This window comes from Aegilops tauschii, chromosome 3, assembly GCF_002575655.3.
Source record: "Aegilops tauschii subsp. strangulata cultivar AL8/78 chromosome 3, Aet v6.0, whole genome shotgun sequence".
In the NCBI taxonomy this organism is placed as follows: domain Eukaryota; kingdom Viridiplantae; phylum Streptophyta; class Magnoliopsida; order Poales; family Poaceae; genus Aegilops; species Aegilops tauschii.
Window position 1 is genome coordinate 550,497,017 of NC_053037.3, and position 10,116 is coordinate 550,507,132.

Sequence of the window (10,116 nt, forward strand, 5' to 3'; positions counted from 1 at the left end):
TCTGACATCCCTAGCCCACCCAAACCCTCCTCCCTCGCCGGTGCACGCTTCCCGCTCGAAACGTTCAGCGTAGATCCAGAGTGTGAGTGTCCGCATTCATGAGGACCAGAGCAGACGCGACCACTCACTGGCGCCATCATTGAAGCAACACGCCGACCAAAAGAGTGCCGCGCGCACCGCTTCCCGGTGCTGGCGTCTGTTCCATGTTCAAACAACATGACAGTAGTCCGTCCATCCGTCTGCCGCCCACATTGACGGTGGCCCCCTCAAACGCCCAGACAGACCGGCACCCCTCATCCCCAGGCCAAATATGGGCCGGATATGGAGACGTCCGGGCACACCCGCCACGTCGGACCCGGCCCACGCTGGCCCACCCGACCCCACATAAATTTCTTCCCATCCGCTCGCCGGACCAAAACCTAGCCACTTCCCTCCACTCTGCTCCGCCACCCAAGCTCGTCTCCGGCTCCTTCCGACCGTCTCCGACATGGCGGGCAGCGGATCCGAGTCCTTCACCTCCAGATCCGTCGACTCTGAACTCATCCCACGCGCCCCGGAAAGGAGATGGCCGTCCGACTTGCGCTCCGCCGCGCCTGGGAGGAGGCCCGTGCACGGCAGCGGTCGGGCTCTGTGGATGTGGAATGCATTTTTTAAGGCATGGCTGGTCACTGTCCACGGACGCGCCTAGACGCGCCCGTGGACGTTTGAAGAGTCGGATTTGCCAAGTCCTAACTACACATAGGAGTATTTCGTTAGTTGTCTAGACGTGCCTACGCCAAGACCAAGGTATTTTGTTTGGATCCTGAATTTTGATCTTTTTTGTACATTGTCTCCCGTTTTGCTAAACATAGCCAGATGGGTATGTGTGAAGACTACGTTTGTGTGTTCTAGCAGCTTGTAAATTCTTGTGAAGAAAAAACAAGTGGTGATTTGGTCAAGAGATCATCTCATATACTGTAATTGTAATCCCTTAAAATTCAAGGCAGATCTCTTTATTTTCTTCTCCTTATCTTTTTGCGTGCATGATACTACTACCAAATTAGGACAAGGTAACCATACATGCTCTAGCCTGGGCTGGGCTATCAAGCAAGCCATTAATTACGGGAGTTAATCAAGAATTTTTTTTAGAAGCAACTTCATTAATGGTGCATGTAGCCTTTTCTTTGTTTAAGTGATGGAGTAGGACCAAACGCCAAGGGCTATGGCGTTTCCCCCAGACGCCAAGATGGATGGCGTCTCCGCATCGCCACATCAGCGCCAACCAGGCAAGTATGGGCCAGGGCCAAACGCCACGCATCCTGGCGTCTGCCATGCAAACCAGACACCAAGGATGTTGGCGTGACAAAAAGGTCAGATTCGAAAATCTTTTCAAAACATGCTCAATTCGTGATTAAGTTTATAGAAAAGGTTAGAACAAAAATTTTGTCCTGCTGGAGTGTGTGGCCGCGGAGGGCTCCAGCTAAGGACGTACGGCGCCTGCCTGCCCAAATATCTGCACTGATCCTGGTGAGGCCCAACTAGCCGAAAGTAGGTAAAATTCGCGAAGATAAGGATACCGCAGAGGGCAAGGATTTGTTGTGGCTCGCGTGGTCCTCAGCCTTTTCTTTTCTTTCCGCGTTGTCGCTGGGTGCGACTGAAAGCATGGCGAATTTGCCTTGCTGTGTTGATAGCGAGGCAGGACTCCAAATCCTATTCACCGTTGGTTGATCGACCCGTCCCTTCCTCGACCGTTGGATTGCGCGTGAGACTCGGTCGTCGTCTTCCTCTCGCCATCCCCTCGCGCATGCACGTCCTCTCCGAACTCATGCCTCACCTGAGACTCGCCGTGGTAGCGTTGACCGGTGTCATTGCAGCACCGGTTGGGCCCATTCGTAGCGTGATGCTGACCGTCACCGCACATACCGCCCCGCCCCGCGCTCACAGCTCTGTTGTAACATCCCTGGGTAATACCCTAACCAGAATAATGAATTGTTATTTTATTTTGCAACCATCATGTCCGGATGCATCACTTCACTATGCAAATATTCTGAAATAAATGACAAAAATGTCAAACCTCCAAAACTAAATTGTTTTTCAAATTAATATTCTTAGGGTTTTATCAAGCCCATATTCCTTTTTTATCATAGACACTGAGATAGAGCTCTAAACTTTGCACGTGATCTTCTAATAATACTAGCAGGCTGAGGCGCGGCGGCACGCCGCACTCATGAGGAAGTCACTGCCGGGGATATCTAACGACATATGCCAGGGGGTGGCTTATCATGGATGGGGACAAGAGTACGTCGTCGGACTCTAGAAGCGGGAGTGACCGAGACCGCATACGCCGGCGAGTCTTACCCAGGTTCGGGGCTCTCCGTGGAGATAACACGCCTGGTCCTGCTCTGCGGGGTCTCCGCATGATCACTATAGTCAATAGCATAGCTACAAGATTGCTCCTTGAGCTCTTCGGCTAGAGGAGGAAGAAGGGCAAGGCTAGCTCTACTCCCCTCTCTATATGTGTGTGTATGATCACTAGGGTTCTGAACCCCTTGCATGGGGAAGCCTGGGGGGTTTATATAGGCCTACCCCCAGGGGTACAATGGTAATCCGGCCGGGTGTAGGACCCGGCCGTCAGTGTCTCTAGGCTCCGGCTTCTCCGCCGGCTGCTGGGCCCGCCGCTTGGTGGGTCCCGCCGGGTGTAGGACCCGGCCGTCAGTGTCTCTAGGCTCCGGCTTCTCCGCCGGCTGCTGGGCCCGCACTCGACCGACAGGCAGGGCCCGCCGCCTGCGGGCCCTGTGACTGTTTTATACTGTAGCCTTGCCCCTGATGATGGAGGCTTTGTCGGGGAGAGCATGGCTACAGTCCCGCCACTTGGCGGGCGCTCACTGTAGCCACACCCCGTCTCATATGGTTAATGGCGCGCAGACTCCGAGGGGGAGGAGGACCGCCTGCTAGGCGTCGGTCCGCCCTTGTTGCCGCCTGCTTGGGGTTCGCCGCCTTCTGGTGGCTCGCGGACAGGTAGGGCCCGCCGCCTGCGGGCCGTACCGACCGCCCATCGTGGGAGCGTGGCTCCGTCTGGCGTGGGTGATGTGATGGGTCGCGTGGCAACAGTGTCGCGCCGGGCAAGGGGTGTCCGATTGGTACACCGCACTATGGCCACGTTCCACCCTGGATTCGAGGGTGGCAGGTCGCACTGTAGCCACGCCCCGTCTCGTTATGGTTAAGTGGGTGCAAACTTTGAGGGGACGGGGCCGCTTGCTAGGAGTCGGCTCCCTCGAGGCCGCCTTCTGAGAGCCGGCCGTCCTCTGGCAGCCGGTCCGTCTGACCAGGCGGCCTAAAGGGTTGGCCTTTCGTCCGGGAGGTGTGAGGGGCGCTGCTAGCCCCGATGTCTTGAAATACCATGGGGAGCTGATGAGGCTACCTGTGGTTATTTACTCCGAAAGTAGTCCCCGAAGCTGGTTGTCGGAGTAAATGACCACGGGTAGCCTCATCATCCCCCCCATGGTATTTCAAGACATCGGGGCCGGCTGCACCCCTCACACCTCCCGGACAAACGTCTGCCTTGTTGGGCCGGCTGGCCCAAGCGGCCGGCTGCTAGAAGGCGGCAGAACCCAGAAGACGGCCACGAGCGAGGCCGACTCCTAGCAGGCGGCCCCTCGTTCCCTTGAAGTTAGCACCTCATTACCACGACGAGACGGGGCGTGGCTACAGTGCAGCCTGCCACCCCCGGATCCAGGGCAGATCGTGGCCACAGTGCAGCGTACCAGGCGGACACCCCTTGCCCGGCGCGACACTATGGCCACGCAGCCCGTGACATCATCCATGGCAGAGGGAGACAAGCTTCCACGACGGGCGGTCGGTACGGCCCGCACTCGGCGGGCCCTACCCGTCCGTGAGCTACCAGAAGGCGGCGAACCCTGAGCAGGCGGCACGGGTGTGGGCCGACTCCCAGCAGGCGGCCCTCCCCCTCCATCGGAGTCTGTGCGCCATTAACCAGATAAGACGGGGTGTGGCTACAGTGAGCACCCGTCAGGCGGCGGGTGATACGTCTTCAACATATTTATAATTTTTGATTGTTCCATGCTATTATATTATCTGTTTTGGATGTTTAATGGGATTTAATATACCTTTTTATATTATTTTTGGGACTAACCTATTAACCGAAGGCCCAGTGCAAATTGTTGTTTTTTTGCCTATTTCAGTGTTTCGCAGAAAAGGAATATCAAACGGAATCCAAACGGAATGAAACCTTCGCGAGGATCGTTTTTGGAACAAACGCAATCCAGGAGACTTGGAGTGGACGTCAAGGAAGCAACGAGGCGGCCACGAGGCAGGGAGGCGCGCCCCAGGGGGGTGGGCGCGCCCCCACCCTCTGGGCCCCTCGTAGCTCCACCGACCTACTTCCTTCGCCTATATATACTCTTATACCCTGAAAACATCCAGGAGAGCCACGAAACACTTTTTCCACTGCCGCAACCTTCTGTACCCGTGAGATGCCATCTTGGGGCCTTTTCCGGTGCTCCGCTGGAGGGGAATCGATCACGGAGGGCCTCTACATCAACACCATGGCCTCTCCGATGATGTGTGAGTAGTTTACCACAGACCTTCGGGTCCATAGTTATTAGCTAGATGGCTTCTTCTCTCTCTTTGGATCTCAATACAAAGTTCTCCTCGATTCTCTTGGAGATCAATTCGATGTAATACTTTTTGCTGTGTGTTTGTCGAGATCCAATGAATTGTGGGTTTATGATCAAGATTATCTATGAACAATATTTGATTCTTCTCTGAATTCTTATATGCATGATTTGATATCTTTGCAAGTCTCTTCGAATTATCGGTTTAGTTTGGCCTACTAGATTGATCTTTCTTGCAATAGGAGAAGTGCTTAGCTTTGGGTTCAATCTTGCGGTGTCCTTTCCCAGTGACAGCAGGGGCAGCAAGGCACGTATTGTATTGTTGCCATCGAGGATAAAAAGATGGGGTTTATATCATATTGCTTGAGTTTATCCCTCTACATCATGTCATCTTGCCTAATGCGTTACTCTGTTCTTATAAACTTAATACTCTAGATGCATGCTAGATAGCGGTCGATGTGTAGACTAATAGTAGTAGATGCAGAATCGTTTCGGTCTACTTGTCACGGACGTGATGCCTATATACATGATCATGCCTAGATATTCTCATAACTATGCGCTTTTCTATCAATTGCTCGACAGTAATTTGTTCACCCACCGTAAAATATGCTATCTTGAGAGAAGCCACTAGTGAAACCTATGGCCCCCGGGTCTATTTTCCATCATATTAATCTCCAGCCAACGTGCTATTTCCGTCGCCGTTTATTTTGCAATCTTTACTTTTCAATCTATACAACAAAAATACCACAAAGATTTATCTTATTATCTTTATCAGATCTCACTTTTGCAAGTGACCGTGAAGGAATTGACAACCCCTTTATCGTGTTGGTTGCAAGGTTCTTATTTGTTTGTGCAGGTACTAGGGATTTGCGTGTAGTCTCCTACTGGATTGATACCTTGGTTCTCAAAAACTAAGGGAAATACTTACGCTACTTTGCTGCATCACCCTTTCCTCTTCAAGGGAAAACCAACGCATGCTCAAGAGGTAGCAAGAAGGATTCCTGGCACCGTTGCCGGGGAGATCTACGCACAAGTCAAGACGTACCAAGTACCCATCACAAACTCTTATCCCTCGCATTACATTATTTGCCATTTGCCTCTCGTTTTCCTCTCCCCCACTTCACCTTTGTTGTTTTATTCGCCCTTTTTCGTTCGTCCCTTTTTACTTGCTTCTTGTGTGTCCGTGTGTTAGATCGTTTATTTTGCTGTTATGGCTAGTCCTTCTATCATTGTTAGTACTCCCGATCATGAAGTTCTTAATTTTAAACAAAGGGAGGGAGAAAATCTAAAAGATGCTTGGCATAGAATTTGCAATGCTCAGAATAGATCTACTAGGAAGCTTTCTACTTCCGTTCTTCTTCGCAATTTTTATGTAGGCATCACTCCTTGGAACAGATATATTCTTGATACCATTACCGGAGGGAATTTCTTGGGTAGCCATACTTTTGATTCTTATAATGCTATATTAGATTTGTTTGGCCCACCACCTCTTTTAGTTAATGGAACTATTTTAACTTTGGAACACGTAATGCAAAGGCTTGAAATTATTGAAAATAAAGTTGCCACTGTAGAGTTGATTGAGAATTTGGATAAAAAGATCCACAACCAAAGTACCCAATATGGATCTAAGATAGGAGTTACTCTGAATTTTTTTAAAGAAAAAAAACCCATAGTTAATGAAAAAATAGATCAAGATTCCACTAGAATTGATAAGCTTGAGGATATTATTACCAACTTAGGGTCTGCCTTTTCTGCCGTGAGAAATACTTGAAACCCTCCTACCACCAAAGTTGCCAAATTTATGTATGTTCCTAAAAATAAGGGTGAATCTTCTAGTAAGGAAACTGCAGATCTCAAATCAATAAGTATTCACCCCAACTTTTTCGCTATCATTAAGGAACCTTTCGCTACAAATGAATTTCTTGATTTCTTGCCTAGGAGTTTGATCATTAATAAAAAGAAGGAAACTCCTAAGGGTTATATGTGTTCAATTGAAGAATTGCCAACCAAAGATGACAATGCCTAGATCTATTCTTGTTTTTATGCCTAGCTAGGGGCGTTAAACGATAGCACTTGTTGGGAGGCAACCCAATTTTATTTTTGTTCCTTGCTTTTGTTCCTGTTTAGAAATAAATAATTAATCTAGCCTCTGGTTAGATGTGGTTTTTATGTTTTAATTATTGTTTGTGCCAAGTAAAACCTATAAGATCTTCTTGGGTGATAATTATTTGATCTTGCTGAAAAAGACAGAAACTTTCTGCTCACGAAAACAATCGTTAAAAATCACCAGAAAGTGATAAAATACTGATTCCAATTGCAGTAGATCAATAATCAAATTATCTAGGTCGTCCATTTTTGGTAGATTTTTCTAAGTTCCAGAAGTTTGCGTTTGATACAGATTACTATAGACTGTTCTGTTTTTGACAGATTCTGTTTTTCGTGTGTTGTTTGCTTATTTTGATGAATCTATGGCTAGTATCGGGAGGTATGAACCATAGATAAGTTGGAATGCAGTAGGTTTAACACCAATATAAATAAATAATGAGTTCATTACAGTACCTTAAAGTGGTGGTTTGTTTTATTTCGCTAACGGAGCTCATGAGATTTTCTGTTGAGTTTTGTGTTGTGAAGTTTTCAAGTTTTTGGGTAAAGATTTGATGGATTTTGGAACAAGGAGTGGCAAGAGCCTAAGCTTGGGGATGCCCTAGGCACCCCAAGGTAAAATTCAAGGACAACCAAAAGCCTAAGCTTGGGGATGCCCCGGAAGGCATCCCCTCTTTCGTCTTCGTCTATCGGTAACTTTACTTGAGGCTATATTTTTATTCACCACATGATATGTGTTTTGCTTGGAGCGTCTTGTATGATTTGAGTCTTTGCATTTTAGTTTACCAAAATCATCCTTGCTGTACACACCTTTTGGGAGAGACACACATGAATCGGAATTTATTAGAATACTCTATGTGCTTCACTTATATCTTTTGAGATAGATAATTTTGCTCTAGTGCTTCACTTATATTTTTTAGAGCACGGTGGTGGTTTTATTTTATAGAAATTATTGATCTCTCATGCTTCACTTATATTATTTTGAGCGTCTTTTAGAACAGCATGGTAATTTGCTTTGGCTATAAAATTAGTCCTGATATGATAGGCATCCAAGATAGGTATAATAAAAACTTTCATATAGAGTGCATTAAACACTATGATAAATTTGATGCTTGATAATGGTTTTGAGATATAAAGGTGGTAATGTTAGAGTCATGCTAGTTGGGTAATTGTGAAATAGAGAAATACTTGTGTTAAAGTTGTCAAGTCCCGTAGCATGCACGTATGGTAAACGTTGTGTGACAAATTTGAAGCATGGGGTGTTTTTTGAGTGCTTTCCTTATGAGTGGCGGTCGGGGACGAGCGATGGTCTTTTCCTACCAATCTATCCCTCTAGGGGCATGCGTAGTAGTACTTTGCTTCGAGGGCTAATAAACTTTTGCAATAAGTATATGAGTTCTTTATGACTAATGTGAGTACATGGATTGTACGCACTCTTACCTTTTCGCAATTTGCTAGCCTCTACGGTACCGTGCATTGCCCTTTATCACCTTGAGAGTTGGTGCAAACTTCGCCGGTGCATCGAAACCCCGTGATACGGTACGCTCTATCACACATAAGCCTCCTTATATCTTCCTCAAAACAGCCACCATACCTACCTATTATGGCATTTCCATAGCCATTCCGAGATATATTGCCATGCAACTTTCCACCGTTCCGTTTCTTATGACATGATCCATCATTGTCATATTGCTTTGCATGATCATGTAGATGACATCGTATTTGTGGCAAAGCCACTTTCATAATTCTTTCATACATGTCGCTCTTGATTCATCACATATTCCGGTACACCGCCTGAGGCATTCACATAGAGTCATATTTTTGTTCTAGTATCGAGTTGTAATTCTTGAGTTGTAAGTAAATAGAAGTGTGATGATTTTCATTATTAGAGCATTGTCCCATGTGAGGAAATAATGATGGAGACTTTGAAATAAAAAAAAGAGGCCGAAGAAGCCCAGATAAAAAAAGAGGCCAAAGAAGCCCAAACAAAAAAATGAGAGAAAAAGAGAGAAGGGACAATGTTACTATCCTTTTTCCACACTTGTGCTTCAAAATAGCACCATGATCTTCATGATAGAGAGTTTCTTATTTTGTCACTTTCATATACTAGTGATGATCAATTTTTTACTCCACGAGAAATTGAACAAAAAGCTGCCGAATTGGCCTACGGGAATTTTTCATTATAGAACTTGGCTTGTATATTCCAATGATGGGCTTCCTCAAAATGCCCTAGGTCTTCGTGAGCAAGCAAGTTGGATGCACACCCACTTAGTTTCTTTTGATGAGCTTTCATACACTTATAGCTCTAGTGCATCCGTTGTATGACAATCCCTACTCCTTGCATTGACATCAATTGATGGGCATCTCCATAGCCCGTTGATTAGCTGCGTCAATGTGAGACTTTCTTTTTTTTGTCTTCTCACATAACCCCTATCATCATACTCTATTCCACCCATAGTGCTATGTCCATGGCTTGCGCTCATGTATTGCGTAAGGGTTGAAAAGGCTGAAGCGCGTTAAAAAGTATGAACCAATTGCTCGGCTTGTCATTGGGGTTATGCATGATGGGAGCATTTTGGGTGACGAAAATGAAGCATGGCCAAACTATATGATTTTGTAGGGATAAGCTTTCTTTGGCTATGTTATTTTGATAAGACATAATTGCTTGGTTAGTATGCTTGAAGTATTACTATTTTTATGTCAATATTAAACTTTTATCTTGAATCTTTTGGATCTGAACATTCATGCCACAAGAAATAGAATTACATTGAAAATTATGTTAGGTACCATTCCACATCAAAAATTCTGTTTTTTATCATTTACCTACTCGAGGACGAGCAGGAATTAAGCTTGGGGATGCTTGATACGTCTCCAACGTATCTATAATTTTTTATTATTCCATGCTATTATATTATCTGTTTTGGATGTTTAATGGGCTTTAATATACCTTTTTATATTTTTTTGGGACTAACCTATTAACCGAAGGCCACTGCAAATTGCTGTTTTTTTTGCCTATTTCAGTGTTTCGCAGAAAAGAAATATCAAACGGAACCCAAACGGAATGAAACCTTCGCGAGGATCGTTTTTGGAACAACCGCAATCCAGGAGACTTGGAGTGGACGTCAAGGAAGCAACGAGGCGGCCACGAGGCAGGGAGGCGCGCCCCCCACCCTCGTGGGCCCCTCGTAGCTCCACCGACCTACTTCCTTCGCCTATATATACTCTTATACCCTGAAAACATCCAGGAGAGCCACGAAACACTTTTTCCACCGCTGCAACCTTCTGTACCCGTGAGATCCCATCTTGGGGCCTTTTCCGGCGTTCCGCCGGAGGGGGAATCGATCACGGAGGGCCTCTACATCAACACCATGGCCTCTCCGATGATGTGTGAGTAGTTTAC